The 14,256-nt window shown below is 43.9% G+C and overlaps 36 non-coding genes across 36 annotated transcripts; all 36 read right to left on the bottom strand.

Annotated features, from left to right (window-relative positions):
- Nucleotides 1-1,547: 1,547 nt before the first annotated feature.
- Trnat-cgu lies at nucleotides 1,548-1,620 on the bottom strand. Its single transcript has one exon. It is a non-coding gene; the product is annotated as a tRNA-Thr (tRNA).
- Nucleotides 1,621-1,707: 87 nt separating this feature from the next.
- Trnat-ugu lies at nucleotides 1,708-1,780 on the bottom strand. Its single transcript has one exon. It is a non-coding gene; the product is annotated as a tRNA-Thr (tRNA).
- A 245-nt stretch (nucleotides 1,781-2,025) lies between these two features.
- Nucleotides 2,026-2,135, bottom strand: Trnai-uau. The gene is made up of 2 exons: nucleotides 2,098-2,135; nucleotides 2,026-2,061 (listed from the first exon to the last, which is right to left on the bottom strand). It is a non-coding gene; the product is annotated as a tRNA-Ile (tRNA).
- Nucleotides 2,136-2,486: 351 nt separating this feature from the next.
- On the bottom strand, nucleotides 2,487-2,559 carry Trnat-ugu. The gene has a single exon. It is a non-coding gene; the product is annotated as a tRNA-Thr (tRNA).
- Nucleotides 2,560-3,002: 443 nt separating this feature from the next.
- Nucleotides 3,003-3,075, bottom strand: Trnat-cgu. The gene has a single exon. It is a non-coding gene; the product is annotated as a tRNA-Thr (tRNA).
- An 87-nt stretch (nucleotides 3,076-3,162) lies between these two features.
- On the bottom strand, nucleotides 3,163-3,235 carry Trnat-ugu. The gene has a single exon. It is a non-coding gene; the product is annotated as a tRNA-Thr (tRNA).
- A 245-nt stretch (nucleotides 3,236-3,480) lies between these two features.
- On the bottom strand, nucleotides 3,481-3,590 carry Trnai-uau. Its single transcript has 2 exons — nucleotides 3,553-3,590; nucleotides 3,481-3,516 (listed from the first exon to the last, which is right to left on the bottom strand). It is a non-coding gene; the product is annotated as a tRNA-Ile (tRNA).
- Nucleotides 3,591-3,940: 350 nt separating this feature from the next.
- On the bottom strand, nucleotides 3,941-4,013 carry Trnat-ugu. The gene has a single exon. It is a non-coding gene; the product is annotated as a tRNA-Thr (tRNA).
- A 443-nt stretch (nucleotides 4,014-4,456) lies between these two features.
- Nucleotides 4,457-4,529, bottom strand: Trnat-cgu. Its single transcript has one exon. It is a non-coding gene; the product is annotated as a tRNA-Thr (tRNA).
- Nucleotides 4,530-4,616: 87 nt separating this feature from the next.
- Trnat-ugu lies at nucleotides 4,617-4,689 on the bottom strand. The gene has a single exon. It is a non-coding gene; the product is annotated as a tRNA-Thr (tRNA).
- A 245-nt stretch (nucleotides 4,690-4,934) lies between these two features.
- Nucleotides 4,935-5,044, bottom strand: Trnai-uau. The gene is made up of 2 exons: nucleotides 5,007-5,044; nucleotides 4,935-4,970 (listed from the first exon to the last, which is right to left on the bottom strand). It is a non-coding gene; the product is annotated as a tRNA-Ile (tRNA).
- A 351-nt stretch (nucleotides 5,045-5,395) lies between these two features.
- On the bottom strand, nucleotides 5,396-5,468 carry Trnat-ugu. The gene has a single exon. It is a non-coding gene; the product is annotated as a tRNA-Thr (tRNA).
- A 443-nt stretch (nucleotides 5,469-5,911) lies between these two features.
- Nucleotides 5,912-5,984, bottom strand: Trnat-cgu. Its single transcript has one exon. It is a non-coding gene; the product is annotated as a tRNA-Thr (tRNA).
- An 87-nt stretch (nucleotides 5,985-6,071) lies between these two features.
- On the bottom strand, nucleotides 6,072-6,144 carry Trnat-ugu. Its single transcript has one exon. It is a non-coding gene; the product is annotated as a tRNA-Thr (tRNA).
- A 245-nt stretch (nucleotides 6,145-6,389) lies between these two features.
- Trnai-uau lies at nucleotides 6,390-6,499 on the bottom strand. The gene is made up of 2 exons: nucleotides 6,462-6,499; nucleotides 6,390-6,425 (listed from the first exon to the last, which is right to left on the bottom strand). It is a non-coding gene; the product is annotated as a tRNA-Ile (tRNA).
- A 351-nt stretch (nucleotides 6,500-6,850) lies between these two features.
- Nucleotides 6,851-6,923, bottom strand: Trnat-ugu. Its single transcript has one exon. It is a non-coding gene; the product is annotated as a tRNA-Thr (tRNA).
- Nucleotides 6,924-7,367: 444 nt separating this feature from the next.
- Trnat-cgu lies at nucleotides 7,368-7,440 on the bottom strand. The gene has a single exon. It is a non-coding gene; the product is annotated as a tRNA-Thr (tRNA).
- Nucleotides 7,441-7,527: 87 nt separating this feature from the next.
- Nucleotides 7,528-7,600, bottom strand: Trnat-ugu. The gene has a single exon. It is a non-coding gene; the product is annotated as a tRNA-Thr (tRNA).
- Nucleotides 7,601-7,845: 245 nt separating this feature from the next.
- Trnai-uau lies at nucleotides 7,846-7,955 on the bottom strand. The gene is made up of 2 exons: nucleotides 7,918-7,955; nucleotides 7,846-7,881 (listed from the first exon to the last, which is right to left on the bottom strand). It is a non-coding gene; the product is annotated as a tRNA-Ile (tRNA).
- Nucleotides 7,956-8,306: 351 nt separating this feature from the next.
- Nucleotides 8,307-8,379, bottom strand: Trnat-ugu. Its single transcript has one exon. It is a non-coding gene; the product is annotated as a tRNA-Thr (tRNA).
- Nucleotides 8,380-8,822: 443 nt separating this feature from the next.
- On the bottom strand, nucleotides 8,823-8,895 carry Trnat-cgu. The gene has a single exon. It is a non-coding gene; the product is annotated as a tRNA-Thr (tRNA).
- An 87-nt stretch (nucleotides 8,896-8,982) lies between these two features.
- On the bottom strand, nucleotides 8,983-9,055 carry Trnat-ugu. The gene has a single exon. It is a non-coding gene; the product is annotated as a tRNA-Thr (tRNA).
- Nucleotides 9,056-9,300: 245 nt separating this feature from the next.
- Nucleotides 9,301-9,410, bottom strand: Trnai-uau. Its single transcript has 2 exons — nucleotides 9,373-9,410; nucleotides 9,301-9,336 (listed from the first exon to the last, which is right to left on the bottom strand). It is a non-coding gene; the product is annotated as a tRNA-Ile (tRNA).
- Nucleotides 9,411-9,760: 350 nt separating this feature from the next.
- Trnat-ugu lies at nucleotides 9,761-9,833 on the bottom strand. Its single transcript has one exon. It is a non-coding gene; the product is annotated as a tRNA-Thr (tRNA).
- A 445-nt stretch (nucleotides 9,834-10,278) lies between these two features.
- On the bottom strand, nucleotides 10,279-10,351 carry Trnat-cgu. Its single transcript has one exon. It is a non-coding gene; the product is annotated as a tRNA-Thr (tRNA).
- Nucleotides 10,352-10,438: 87 nt separating this feature from the next.
- Trnat-ugu lies at nucleotides 10,439-10,511 on the bottom strand. The gene has a single exon. It is a non-coding gene; the product is annotated as a tRNA-Thr (tRNA).
- A 245-nt stretch (nucleotides 10,512-10,756) lies between these two features.
- Trnai-uau lies at nucleotides 10,757-10,866 on the bottom strand. The gene is made up of 2 exons: nucleotides 10,829-10,866; nucleotides 10,757-10,792 (listed from the first exon to the last, which is right to left on the bottom strand). It is a non-coding gene; the product is annotated as a tRNA-Ile (tRNA).
- A 350-nt stretch (nucleotides 10,867-11,216) lies between these two features.
- Nucleotides 11,217-11,289, bottom strand: Trnat-ugu. The gene has a single exon. It is a non-coding gene; the product is annotated as a tRNA-Thr (tRNA).
- Nucleotides 11,290-11,733: 444 nt separating this feature from the next.
- On the bottom strand, nucleotides 11,734-11,806 carry Trnat-cgu. The gene has a single exon. It is a non-coding gene; the product is annotated as a tRNA-Thr (tRNA).
- An 87-nt stretch (nucleotides 11,807-11,893) lies between these two features.
- Trnat-ugu lies at nucleotides 11,894-11,966 on the bottom strand. Its single transcript has one exon. It is a non-coding gene; the product is annotated as a tRNA-Thr (tRNA).
- Nucleotides 11,967-12,211: 245 nt separating this feature from the next.
- Nucleotides 12,212-12,321, bottom strand: Trnai-uau. Its single transcript has 2 exons — nucleotides 12,284-12,321; nucleotides 12,212-12,247 (listed from the first exon to the last, which is right to left on the bottom strand). It is a non-coding gene; the product is annotated as a tRNA-Ile (tRNA).
- Nucleotides 12,322-12,672: 351 nt separating this feature from the next.
- Nucleotides 12,673-12,752, bottom strand: Trnat-ugu. The gene has a single exon. It is a non-coding gene; the product is annotated as a tRNA-Thr (tRNA).
- Nucleotides 12,753-13,187: 435 nt separating this feature from the next.
- Nucleotides 13,188-13,260, bottom strand: Trnat-cgu. Its single transcript has one exon. It is a non-coding gene; the product is annotated as a tRNA-Thr (tRNA).
- An 87-nt stretch (nucleotides 13,261-13,347) lies between these two features.
- Trnat-ugu lies at nucleotides 13,348-13,420 on the bottom strand. The gene has a single exon. It is a non-coding gene; the product is annotated as a tRNA-Thr (tRNA).
- A 245-nt stretch (nucleotides 13,421-13,665) lies between these two features.
- Trnai-uau lies at nucleotides 13,666-13,775 on the bottom strand. The gene is made up of 2 exons: nucleotides 13,738-13,775; nucleotides 13,666-13,701 (listed from the first exon to the last, which is right to left on the bottom strand). It is a non-coding gene; the product is annotated as a tRNA-Ile (tRNA).
- A 350-nt stretch (nucleotides 13,776-14,125) lies between these two features.
- On the bottom strand, nucleotides 14,126-14,198 carry Trnat-ugu. Its single transcript has one exon. It is a non-coding gene; the product is annotated as a tRNA-Thr (tRNA).
- Between the last annotated feature and the right edge of the window lie 58 nt (nucleotides 14,199-14,256).

Genomic DNA, 14,256 nt, shown 5'->3' with positions numbered 1-14,256 from the left:
TATTGTTCCATCTTTGTTTCTTTTCTTTTCTTCAGTTTCAAAGTCCTCAACAGATGTATCATCGTTATCCAAAGGTTCTTCATCCCATGACCTTTCTGGGGCAAGTTCCTTTTCTAGCTCAGACTCCTCTGACATGCTGTACTGACATTTGTCCTCCTCGTCTAGGAAACAGCTGCAGCTACCAATAGGTAGAGAGCACAGTTCACAACTACGTTTAAGTGTTCTTCCTTCGTTGCAGTTTTTGGCAATGTGGCCATGTCCGTTGCACTTAAAGCATTTGGTATTTGGGCATTCTTTAACCATATGGTCTCCCGAGTTGCATTTAAAACACAACCGTTCTTGATTATTATGAATCACACGAAAGTATCGATAACCATCTAATGTGTTGAAGCCCATGGAGTATGGCAAGGATGTACACTCGGGGGGGAAAGCGACGCGCACATACCTGGTACCATCAAAAATGCTGGTGCCTTTCAGGGTCCTGTGTTTAATATCACTTTTCAAAGTGATACCCCTTTTGATCAACATGTTTACAATTTCCTCATCATCAATGTAGGGTGGAAGGTGTAGGAATGACACTACGACGCTTTCACTATGAAGTAACCTGAAGTTAACCAGTGTACCTCCTATTTTCAAGTCATCAGTTTCTGCAAGAATCCTTGCCTCGTTACTGTCTGGGACAGTGACATCATAGCATTCTGTACCTTTTAGGACGCACGCCCATACATCGGACACATATTCCAATAGCGCACAAGATAATACACTAGCACTAATCACTTTGTTGTTACCAACATTCACTTCAATCGTGCAATCTTTCAGATATTTTCTTTTCTGTTTGGTGTCCGCCATTTTGAACCCAGCGAGCGTGGGAGATTCAGAGACAAACAATGTCAATAGCATGCACAAACGTGCATGCAAATGTTTAAGGTCCTCACACAACTACATATCAAAGTGTTGCCTACCTTGTTAGCGTAAATCTGGTATTCTACGGAACTTGTGAACGATTTAATCTGAGAATCTGTGTTGCTCGATAGTCAGCACGTCCACACACCTCCGAAGCAAGGGAGGTAACCACCAGTGCTCTATCCACTGAGCTATGGAGGCAGTTAGCCATTGATGGTGACTTATTAATCCTTATGTTCACTCTCGACAACTATACTCAGAAGCACAACTCCTGCAAAAGGAACTAAAATGACACATCTCAAACACACCTTCAACCAGTGCTATTACAACGGGTGTCTTATTTAAATGGAAAGTGAACAGATACATTTTGTACACTTTTAAAATATGTGTTAAACGACACTTGCTGAGCCGAGTCAAGGCAAAGGCATCGGAAATTTGAAGGCTTGGGTGTCAATTTAAGATTTAAAAGGAGGCCTGCGCTTGGACACAAAGGGCACGCGCAACTCATTGGTTCTGTCGTCAATGTCACTGTCTTGATCACTCAATTGTTCCCGATCATGTGACAAATGATTGGCTTCAAAGTTGAGACTGCGTTCACTTCAATAGAAAAAAACGATTGGATTTTCAAAATAAAGCTATAACATAGCCCCCGGTGAGGATCGAACTCACGACCCCTGGTTTACGAGACCAGTGCTCTTACCACTGAGCTACGGAGGCTGCTTCCACAGCACTTCCTCGTGGTGCTCCAATAAGAGGTTTTATCAATTCAACTGCAAAAGGCTAAAATTCCGGCAAAGGATATCTAGCCCCCAGTGAGGATCGAACTCACGACCCCTGGTTTACAAGACCAGTGCTCTATCCACTGAGCTATGGAGGCATCTGATAGCTTGGGGAAAGGCGCCGCGGTTTTAACAGCTGCAGGTCGCGAGAGCTGGTCGATTGTAGTCAATAGTCTGTGTAAACACCATTCACGTTGGGTATTATAACTTTCAGACTAAGGAAAATGTGTAAGTTTTGCTTAGAAGATGCATTTCACCTGCCACATGTCTGCTATAATGAGTGGTTGTGAATTGGAAGCGACAGTGTTGGTCAAACTGTCAGAGCAGTAAATAAAAGCAAGCATGCCCCGGGTGAGGCTCGAACTCACAACCTCCGCATTCCTCATCCCATGGTGATCATGGGGAAGGTACTGACTATAAGTACGGCGCGCTAACCGATTGTGCCACCAGGGCAGCTGATAGACAGGCCAACATTTTCACTGCAAGTCAGTCAGCCACGTTTCAAGCAGTCAAATACATTCTGATATGGAAACAAATAAACATTTTTCATGATGAATTGTAAACAGAAGGCAGGTGAAGACAAACATTAATTAGGTCAATAGGGGGTTCGGGTATTTTATCTCACTCTCTTCTTTACCTCTTAAGAAATATAGAATTTGGTTGTAAGCTGACCATTCTCACATGTTGATGCAGCTAAAACGAGTGCCGGTTGGTTTATTTGCCTCTAAGGAGAAATATAGTATCCGCGTGACAGCAATCGTTTACTGACTCCTGGGTGATAAAAAAAACTGTAAAAGAAGAATGAGCCCCCAGTGAGGATCGAACTCACGACCCCTGGTTTACAAGACCAGTGCTCTATCCACTGAGCTATGGAGGCAGTTAGCCATTGATGGTGACTTATTAATCCTTATGTTCACTCTCGACAACTATACTCAGAAGCACAACTCCTGCAAAAGGAACTAAAATGACACATCTCAAACACACCTTCAACCAGTGCTATTACAACGGGTGTCTTATTTAAATGGAAAGTAAACAGATACATTTTGTACACTTTAAAATATGTGTTAAACGACACTTGCTGAGCCGAGTCAAGGCAAAGGCATCGGAAATTTGAAGGCTTGGGTGTCGATTTAAGATTTAAAAGGAGGCCTGCGCTTGGACACAAAGGGCACGCGCAACTCATTGGTTCTGTCGTCAATGTCACTGTCTTGATCACTCAATTGTTCCCGATCATGTGACAAATGATTGGCTTCAAAGTTGAGACTGCGTTCACTTCAATAGGAAAAAAACGATTGGATTTTCAAAATAAAGCTATAACATAGCCCCCGGTGAGGATCGAACTCACGACCCCTGGTTTACGAGACCAGTGCTCTTACCACTGAGCTACGGAGGCTGCTTCCACAGCACTTCCTCGTGGTGCTCCAATAAGAGGTTTTATCAATTCAACTGCAAAAGGCTAAAATTCCGGCAAAGGATATCTAGCCCCCAGTGAGGATCGAACTCACGACCCCTGGTTTACAAGACCAGTGCTCTATCCACTGAGCTATGGAGGCATCTGATAACTTGGGGAAAGGCGCAGCGGTTTTAACAGCTGCTGGTCGCGAGAGCTGGTCGATTGTAGTGAATAGTCTGTGTAAACACCATTCACGTTGGGTATTATAACTTTCAGACTAAGGAAAATGTGTACGTTTTGCTTAGAAGATGCATTTCACCTGCCACATGTCTGCTATAATGAGTGGTTGTGAATTGGATGCGACAGTGTTGGTCAAACTGTCAGAGCAGTAAATAAAAGCAAGCATGCCCCGGGTGAGGCTCGAACTCACAACCTCCGCATTCCTCATCCCATGGTGATCATGGGGAAGGTACTGACTATAAGTACGGCGCGCTAACCGATTGTGCCACCGGGGCAGCTGATAGACAGGCCAACATTTTCACTGCAAGTCAGTCAGCCACGTTTCAAGCAGTCAAATACATTCTGATATGGAAACAAATAAACATTTTACATGATGAATTGTAAACAGAAGGCAGGTGAAGACAAACATTAATTAGGTCAATAGGGGGTTCGGGTATTTTATCTCACTCTCTTCTTTACCTCTTATGAAATATAGAATTTGGTTGTAAGCTGACCATTCTCACATGTTGATGCAGCTAAAACGAGTGCCGGTTGGTTTATTTGCCTCTAAGGAGAAATATAGTTTCCGCGTGACAGCAATCGTTTACTGACTCCTGGGTGATAAAAAAACTGTAAAAGAAGAATGAGCCCCCAGTGAGGATCGAACTCACGACCCCTGGTTTACAAGACCAGTGCTCTATCCACTGAGCTATGGAGGCAGTTAGCCATTGATGGTGACTTATTAATCCTTATGTTCACTCTCGACAACTATACTCAGAAGCACAACTCCTGCAAAAGGAACTAAAATGACACATCTCAAACACACCTTCAACCAGTGCTATTACAACGGGTGTCTTATTTAAATGGAAAGTGAACAGATACATTTTGTACACTTTTAAAATATGTGTTAAACGACACTTGCTGAGCCGAGTCAAGGCAAAGGCATCGGAAATTTGAAGGCTTGGGTGTCAATTTAAGATTTAAAAGGAGGCCTGCGCTTGGACACAAAGGGCACGCGCAACTCATTGGTTCTGTCGTCAATGTCACTGTCTTGATCACTCAATTGTTCCCGATCATGTGACAAATGATTGGCTTCAAAGTTGAGACTGCGTTCACTTCAATAGAAAAAAACGATTGGATTTTCAAAATAAAGCTATAACATAGCCCCCGGTGAGGATCGAACTCACGACCCCTGGTTTACGAGACCAGTGCTCTTACCACTGAGCTACGGAGGCTGCTTCCACAGCACTTCCTCGTGGTGCTCCAATAAGAGGTTTTATCAATTCAACTGCAAAAGGCTAAAATTCCGGCAAAGGATATCTAGCCCCCAGTGAGGATCGAACTCACGACCCCTGGTTTACAAGACCAGTGCTCTATCCACTGAGCTATGGAGGCATCTGATAGCTTGGGGAAAGGCGCCGCGGTTTTAACAGCTGCAGGTCGCGAGAGCTGGTCGATTGTAGTCAATAGTCTGTGTAAACACCATTCACGTTGGGTATTATAACTTTCAGACTAAGGAAAATGTGTAAGTTTTGCTTAGAAGATGCATTTCACCTGCCACATGTCTGCTATAATGAGTGGTTGTGAATTGGAAGCGACAGTGTTGGTCAAACTGTCAGAGCAGTAAATAAAAGCAAGCATGCCCCGGGTGAGGCTCGAACTCACAACCTCCGCATTCCTCATCCCATGGTGATCATGGGGAAGGTACTGACTATAAGTACGGCGCGCTAACCGATTGTGCCACCAGGGCAGCTGATAGACAGGCCAACATTTTCACTGCAAGTCAGTCAGCCACGTTTCAAGCAGTCAAATACATTCTGATATGGAAACAAATAAACATTTTTCATGATGAATTGTAAACAGAAGGCAGGTGAAGACAAACATTAATTAGGTCAATAGGGGGTTCGGGTATTTTATCTCACTCTCTTCTTTACCTCTTAAGAAATATAGAATTTGGTTGTAAGCTGACCATTCTCACATGTTGATGCAGCTAAAACGAGTGCCGGTTGGTTTATTTGCCTCTAAGGAGAAATATAGTATCCGCGTGACAGCAATCGTTTACTGACTCCTGGGTGATAAAAAAAACTGTAAAAGAAGAATGAGCCCCCAGTGAGGATCGAACTCACGACCCCTGGTTTACAAGACCAGTGCTCTATCCACTGAGCTATGGAGGCAGTTAGCCATTGATGGTGACTTATTAATCCTTATGTTCACTCTCGACAACTATACTCAGAAGCACAACTCCTGCAAAAGGAACTAAAATGACACATCTCAAACACACCTTCAACCAGTGCTATTACAACGGGTGTCTTATTTAAATGGAAAGTAAACAGATACATTTTGTACACTTTAAAATATGTGTTAAACGACACTTGCTGAGCCGAGTCAAGGCAAAGGCATCGGAAATTTGAAGGCTTGGGTGTCGATTTAAGATTTAAAAGGAGGCCTGCGCTTGGACACAAAGGGCACGCGCAACTCATTGGTTCTGTCGTCAATGTCACTGTCTTGATCACTCAATTGTTCCCGATCATGTGACAAATGATTGGCTTCAAAGTTGAGACTGCGTTCACTTCAATAGGAAAAAAACGATTGGATTTTCAAAATAAAGCTATAACATAGCCCCCGGTGAGGATCGAACTCACGACCCCTGGTTTACGAGACCAGTGCTCTTACCACTGAGCTACGGAGGCTGCTTCCACAGCACTTCCTCGTGGTGCTCCAATAAGAGGTTTTATCAATTCAACTGCAAAAGGCTAAAATTCCGGCAAAGGATATCTAGCCCCCAGTGAGGATCGAACTCACGACCCCTGGTTTACAAGACCAGTGCTCTATCCACTGAGCTATGGAGGCATCTGATAACTTGGGGAAAGGCGCCGCGGTTTTAACAGCTGCTGGTCGCGAGAGCTGGTCGATTGTAGTGAATAGTCTGTGTAAACACCATTCACGTTGGATATTATAACTTTCAGACTAAGGAAAATGTGTAAGTTTTGCTTAGAAGATGCATTTCACCTGCCACATGTCTGCTATAATGAGTGGTTGTGAATTGGAAGCGACAGTGTTGGTCAAACTGTCAGAGCAGTAAATAAAAGCAAGCATGCCCCGGGTGAGGCTCGAACTCACAACCTCCGCATTCCTCATCCCATGGTGATCATGGGGAAGGTACTGACTATAAGTACGGCGCGCTAACCGATTGTGCCACCGGGGCAGCTGATAGACAGGCCAACATTTTCACTGCAAGTCAGTCAGCCACGTTTCAAGCAGTCAAATACATTCTGATATGGAAACAAATAAACATTTTACATGATGAATTGAAAACAGAAGGCAGGTGAAGACAAACATTAATTAGGTCAATAGGGGGTTCGGGTATTTTATCTCACTCTCTTCTTAACCTCTTATGAAATATAGAATTTGGTTGTAAGCTGACCATTCTCACATGTTGATGCAGCTAAAACGAGTGCCGGTTGGTTTATTTGCCTCTAAGGAGAAATATAGTATCCGCGTGACAGCAATCGTTTACTGACTCCTGGGTGATAAAAAAAACTGTAAAAGAAGAATGAGCCCCCAGTGAGGATCGAACTCACGACACCTGGTGTACAAGACAGGTGCTCTATCCACTGAGCTATGGAGGCAGTTAGCCATTGATGGTGACTTATTAATCCTTATGTTCACTCTCGACAACTATACTCAGAAGCACAACTCCTGCAAAAGGAACTAAAATGACACATCTCAAACACACCTTCAACCAGTGCTATTACAACGGGTGTCTTATTTAAATGGAAAGTGAACAGATACATTTTGTACACTTTAAAATATGTGTTAAACGACACTTGCTGAGCCGAGTCAAGGCAAAGGCATCGGAAATTTGAAGGCTTGGGTGTCGATTTAAGATTTAAAAGGAGGCCTGCGCTTGGAAATCAAAGGGCACGCGGAACTCATGGGTTCTGTCGTCAATGTCACTGTCTTGATCACTCAATTGTTCCCGATCATGTGACAAATGATTGGCTTCAAAGTTGAGACTGCGTTCACTTCAATAGGAAAAAAACGATTGGATTTTCGAAATAAAGCTATAACATAGCCCCCGGTGAGGATCGAACTCACGAACCCTGGTTTACGAGACCAGTGCTCTTACCACTGAGCTACGGAGGCTGCTTCCACAGCACTTCCTCGTGGTGCTCCAATAAGAGGTTTTATCAATTCAACTGCAAAAGGCTAAAATTCCGGCAAAGGATATCTAGCCCCCAGTGAGGATCGAACTCACGACCCCTGGTTTACAAGACCAGTGCTCTATCCACTGAGCTATGGAGGCATCTGATAGCTTGGGGAAAGGCGCCGCGGTTTTAACAGCTGCTGGTCGCGAGAGCTGGTCGATTGTAGTCAATAGTCTGTGTAAACACCATTCACGTTGGGTATTATAACTTTCAGACTAAGGAAAATGTGTAAGTTTTGCTTAGAAGATGCATTTCACCTGCCACATGTCTGCTATAATGAGTGGTTGTGAATTGGAAGCGACAGTGTTGGTCAAACTGTCAGAGCAGTAAATAAAAGCAAGCATGCCCCGGGTGAGGCTCGAACTCACAACCTCCGCATTCCTCATCCCATGGTGATCATGGGGAAGGTACTGACTATAAGTACGGCGCGCTAACCGATTGTGCCACCAGGGCAGCTGATAGACAGGCCAACATTTTCACTGCAAGTCAGTCAGCCACGTTTCAAGCAGTCAAATACATTCTGATATGGAAACAAATAAACATTTTTCATGATGAATTGTAAACAGAAGGCAGGTGAAGACAAACATTAATTAGGTCAATAGGGGGTTCGGGTATTTTATCTCACTCTCTTCTTTACCTCTTAAGAAATATAGAATTTGGTTGTAAGCTGACCATTCTCACATGTTGATGCAGCTAAAACGAGTGCCGGTTGGTTTATTTGCCTCTAAGGAGAAATATAGTATCCGCGTGACAGCAATCGTTTACTGACTCCTGGGTGATAAAAAAAACTGTAAAAGAAGAATGAGCCCCCAGTGAGGATCGAACTCACGACCCCTGGTTTACAAGACCAGTGCTCTATCCACTGAGCTATGGAGGCAGTTAGCCATTGATGGTGACTTATTAATCCTTATGTTCACTCTCGACAACTATACTCAGAAGCACAACTCCTGCAAAAGGAACTAAAATGACACATCTCAAACACACCTTCAACCAGTGCTATTACAACGGGTGTCTTATTTAAATGGAAAGTAAACAGATACATTTTGTACACTTTAAAATATGTGTTAAACGACACTTGCTGAGCCGAGTCAAGGCAAAGGCATCGGAAATTTGAAGGCTTGGGTGTCGATTTAAGATTTAAAAGGAGGCCTGCGCTTGGACACAAAGGGCACGCGCAACTCATTGGTTCTGTCGTCAATGTCACTGTCTTGATCACTCAATTGTTCCCGATCATGTGACAAATGATTGGCTTCAAAGTTGAGACTGCGTTCACTTCAATAGGAAAAAAACGATTGGATTTTCAAAATAAAGCTATAACATAGCCCCCGGTGAGGATCGAACTCACGACCCCTGGTTTACGAGACCAGTGCTCTTACCACTGAGCTACGGAGGCTGCTTCCACAGCACTTCCTCGTGGTGCTCCAATAAGAGGTTTTATCAATTCAACTGCAAAAGGCTAAAATTCCGGCAAAGGATATCTAGCCCCCAGTGAGGATCGAACTCACGACCCCTGGTTTACAAGACCAGTGCTCTATCCACTGAGCTATGGAGGCATCTGATAACTTGGGGAAAGGCGCCGCGGTTTTAACAGCTGCTGGTCGCGAGAGCTGGTCGATTGTAGTGAATAGTCTGTGTAAACACCATTCACGTTGGATATTATAACTTTCAGACTAAGGAAAATGTGTAAGTTTTGCTTAGAAGATGCATTTCACCTGCCACATGTCTGCTATAATGAGTGGTTGTGAATTGGAAGCGACAGTGTTGGTCAAACTGTCAGAGCAGTAAATAAAAGCAAGCATGCCCCGGGTGAGGCTCGAACTCACAACCTCCGCATTCCTCATCCCATGGTGATCATGGGGAAGGTACTGACTATAAGTACGGCGCGCTAACCGATTGTGCCACCGGGGCAGCTGATAGACAGGCCAACATTTTCACTGCAAGTCAGTCAGCCACGTTTCAAGCAGTCAAATACATTCTGATATGGAAACAAATAAACATTTTACATGATGAATTGTAAACAGAAGGCAGGTGAAGACAAACATTAATTAGGTCAATAGGGGGTTCGGGTATTTTATCTCACTCTCTTCTTTACCTCTTAAGAAATATAGAATTTGGTTGTAAGCTGACCATTCTCACATGTTGATGCAGCTAAAACGAGTGCCGGTTGGTTTATTTGCCTCTAAGGAGAAATATAGTTTCCGCGTGACAGCAATCGTTTACTGACTCCTGGGTGATAAAAAAACTGTAAAAGAAGAATGAGCCCCCAGTGAGGATCGAACTCACGACCCCTGGTTCACAAGACCAGTGCTCTATCCACTGAGCTATGGAGGCAGTTAGCCATTGATGGTGACTTATTAATCCTTATGTTCACTCTCGACAACTATACTCAGAAGCACAACTCCTGCAAAAGGAACTAAAATGACACATCTCAAACACACCTTCAACCAGTGCTATTACAACGGGTGTCTTATTTAAATGGAAAGTGAACAGATACATTTTGTACACTTTTAAAATATGTGTTAAACGACACTTGCTGAGCCGAGTCAAGGCAAAGGCATCGGAAATTTGAAGGCTTGGGTGTCGATTTAAGATTTAAAAGGAGGCCTGAGCTTGGATATCAAAGGGCACGCGCAACTCATGGGTTCTGTCGTCAATGTCACTGTCTTGATCACTCAATTGTTCCCGATCATGTGACAAATGATTGGCTTCAAAGTTGAGACTGCGTTCACTTCAATAGGAAAAAAACGATTGGATTTTCGAAATAAAGCTATAACATAGCCCCCGGTGAGGATCGAACTCACGAACCCTGGTTTACGAGACCAGTGCTCTTACCACTGAGCTACGGAGGCTGCTTCCACAGCACTTCCTCGTGGTGCTCCAATAAGAGGTTTTATCAATTCAACTGCAAAAGGCTAAAATTCCGGCAAAGGATATCTAGCCCCCAGTGAGGATCGAACTCACGACCCCTGGTTTACAAGACCAGTGCTCTATCCACTGAGCTATGGAGGCATCTGATAGCTTGGGGAAAGGCGCCGCGGTTTTAACAGCTGCAGGTCGCGAGAGCTGGTCGATTGTAGTCAATAGTCTGTGTAAACACCATTCACGTTGGGTATTATAACTTTCAGACTAAGGAAAATGTGTAAGTTTTGCTTAGAAGATGCATTTCACCTGCCACATGTCTGCTATAATGAGTGGTTGTGAATTGGAAGCGACAGTGTTGGTCAAACTGTCAGAGCAGTAAATAAAAGCAAGCATGCCCCGGGTGAGGCTCGAACTCACAACCTCCGCATTCCTCATCCCATGGTGATCATGGGGAAGGTACTGACTATAAGTACGGCGCGCTAACCGATTGTGCCACCGGGGCAGCTGATAGACAGGCCAACATTTTCACTGCAAGTCAGTCAGCCACGTTTCAAGCAGTCAAATACATTCTGATATGGAAACAAATAAACATTTTACATGATGAATTGAAAACAGAAGGCAGGTGAAGACAAACATTAATTAGGTCAATAGGGGGTTCGGGTATTTTATCTCACTCTCTTCTTAACCTCTTATGAAATATAGAATTTGGTTGTAAGCTGACCATTCTCACATGTTGATGCAGCTAAAATGAGTGCCGGTTGGTTTATTTGCCTCTAAGGAGAAATATAGTTTCCGCGTGACAGCAATCGTTTACTGACTCCTGGGTGATAAAAAAACTGTAAAAGAAGAATGAGCCCCCAGTGAGGATCGAACTCACGACACCTGGTGTACAAGACAGGTGCTCTATCCACTGAGCTATGGAGGCAGTTAGCCATTGATGGTGACTTATTAATCCTTATGTTCACTCTCGACAACTATACTCAGAAGCACAACTCCTGCAAAAGGAACTAAAATGACACATCTCAAACACACCTTCAACCAGTGCTATTACAACGGGTGTCTTATTTAAATGGAAAGTGAACAGATACATTTTGTACACTTTAAAATATGTGTTAAACGACACTTGCTGAGCCGAGTCAAGGCAAAGGCATCGGAAATTTGAAGGCTTGGGTGTCGATTTAAGATTTAATAGGAGGCCTGCGCTTGGAAATCAAAGGGCACGCGCAACTCATGGGTTCTGTCGTCAATGTCACTGTCTTGATCACTCAATTGTTCCCGATCATGTGACAAATGATTGGCTTCAAAGTTGAGACTGCGTTCACTTCAATAGGAAAAAAACGATTGGATTTTCAAAATAAAGCTATAACATAGCCCCCGGTGAGGATCGAACTCACGACCCCTGGTTTACGAGACCAGTGCTCTTACCACTGAGCTACGGAGGCTGCTTCCACAGCACTTCCTCGTGGTGCTCCAATAAGAGGTTTTATCAATTCAACTGCAAAAGGCTAAAATTCCGGCAAAGGATATCTAGCCCCCAGTGAGGATCGAACTCACGACCCCTGGTTTACAAGACCAGTGCTCTATCCACTGAGCTATGGAGGCATCTGATAGCTTGGGGAAAGGCGCCGCGGTTTTAACAGCTGCTGGTCGCGAGAGCTGGTCGATTGTAGTCAATAGTCTGTGTAAACACCATTCACGTTGGGTATTATAACTTTCAGACTAAGGAAAGTGTGTAAGTTTTGCTTAGAAGATGCATTTCACCTGCCACATGTCTGCTATAATGAGTGGTTGTGAATTGGAAGCGACAGTGTTGGTCAAACTGTCAGAGCAGTAAATAAAAGCAAGCATGCCCCGGGTGAGGCTCGAACTCACAACCTCCGCATTCCTCATCCCATGGTGATCATGGGGAAGGTACTGACTATAAGTACGGCGCGCTAACCGATTGTGCCACCGGGGCAGCTGATAGACAGGTCAACATTTTCACTGCAAGTCAGTCAGCCACGTTTCAAGCAGTCAAATACATTCTGATATGGAAACAAATAAACATTTTACATGATGAATTGTAAACAGAAGGCAGGTGAAGACAAACATTAATTAGGTCAATAGGGGGTTCGGGTATTTTATCTCACTCTCTTCTTTACCTCTTAAGAAATATAGAATTTGGTTGTAAGCTGACCATTCTCACATGTTGATGCAGCTAAAACGAGTGCCGGTTGGTTTATTTGCCTCTAAGGAGAAATATAGTATCCGCGTGACAGCAATCGTTTACTGACTCCTGGATGATAAAAAAACCTGTAAAAGAAGAATGAGCCCCCAGTGAGGATCGAACTCACGACCCCTGGTTTACAAGACCAGTGCTCTATCCACTGAGCTATGATGCAGTTAGGCATTGATGGTGACTTATTAATCCTTATGTTCACTCTCGACAACTATACTCAGAAGCACAACTCCTGCAAAAGGAACTAAAATGACACATCTCAAACACACCTTCAACCAGTGCTATTGCAACGGGTGTCTTATTTAAATGGAAAGTGAACAGATACATTTTGTACACTTTAAAATATGTGTTAAACGACACTTGCTGAGCCGAGTCAAGGCAAAGGCATCGGAAATTTGAAGGCTTGGGTGTCGATTTAAGATTTAAAAGGAGGCCTGCGCTTGGACACAAAGGGCACGCGCAACTCATGGGTTCTGTCGTCAATGTCACTGTCTTGATCACTCAATTGTTCCCGATCATGTGACAAATGATTGGCTTCAAAGTTGAGACTGCGTTCACTTCAATAGGAAAAAAACGATTGGATTTTCAAAATAAAGCTATAACATAGCCCCCGGTGAGGATCGAACTCACGACCCCTGGTTTACGAGACCAGTGCTCTTACCACTGAGCTACGGAGGCTGCTTCCACAGCACTTCCTCGTGGTGCTCCAATAAGAGGTTTTATCAATTCAACTGCAAAAGGCTAAAATTCCGGCAAAGGATATCTAGCCCCCAGTGAGGATCGAACTCACGACCCCTGGTTTACAAGACCAGTGCTCTATCCACTGAGCTATGGAGGCATCTGATAGCTTGGGGAAAGGCGCCGCGGTTTTAACAGCTGCAGGTCGCGAGAGCTGGTCGATTGTAGTCAATAGTCTGTGTAAACACCATTCACGTTGGGTATTATAACTTTCAGACTAAGGAAAATGTGTAAGTTTTGCTTAGAAGATGCATTTCACCTGCCACATGTCTGCTATAATGAGTGGTTGTGAATTGGAAGCGACAGTGTTGGTCAAACTGTCAGAGCAGTAAATAAAAGCAAGCATGCCCCGGGTGAGGCTCGAACTCACAACCTCCGCATTCCTCATCCCATGGTGATCATGGGGAAGGTACTGACTATAAGTACGGCGCGCTAACCGATTGTGCCACCGGGGCAGCTGATAGACAGGCCAACATTTTCACTGCAAGTCAGTCAGCCACGTTTCAAGCAGTCAAATACATTCTGATATGGAAACAAATAAACATTTTACATGATGAATTGTAAACAGAAGGCAGGTGAAGACAAACATTAATTAGGTCAATAGGGGGTTCGGGTATTTTATCTCACTCTCTTCTTTACCTCTTAAGAAATATAGAATTTGGTTGTAAGCTGACCATTCTCACATGTTGATGCAGCTAAAACGAGTGCCGGTTGGTTTATTTGCCTCTAAGGAGAAATATAGTTTCCGCGTGACAGCAATCGTTTACTGACTCCTGGGTGATAAAAAAACTGTAAAAGAAGAATGAGCCCCCAGTGAGGATCGAACTCACGACCCCTGGTTCACAAGACCAGTGCTCTATCCACTGAGCTATGGAGGCAGTTAGCCATTGATGGTGACTTATTAATCCTTATGTTCACTCTCGACAACTATACTCA

The sequence above is a fragment of the Haliotis rufescens genome, unplaced genomic scaffold (genome assembly GCF_023055435.1).
Source record: "Haliotis rufescens isolate VD_foot unplaced genomic scaffold, xgHalRufe1.0.p SCAF_6, whole genome shotgun sequence".
Classification (NCBI taxonomy): domain Eukaryota; kingdom Metazoa; phylum Mollusca; class Gastropoda; order Lepetellida; family Haliotidae; genus Haliotis; species Haliotis rufescens.
Note: the sequence above shows the minus strand (reverse complement) of the source record. Positions and strands in the feature narration are given on the sequence as shown.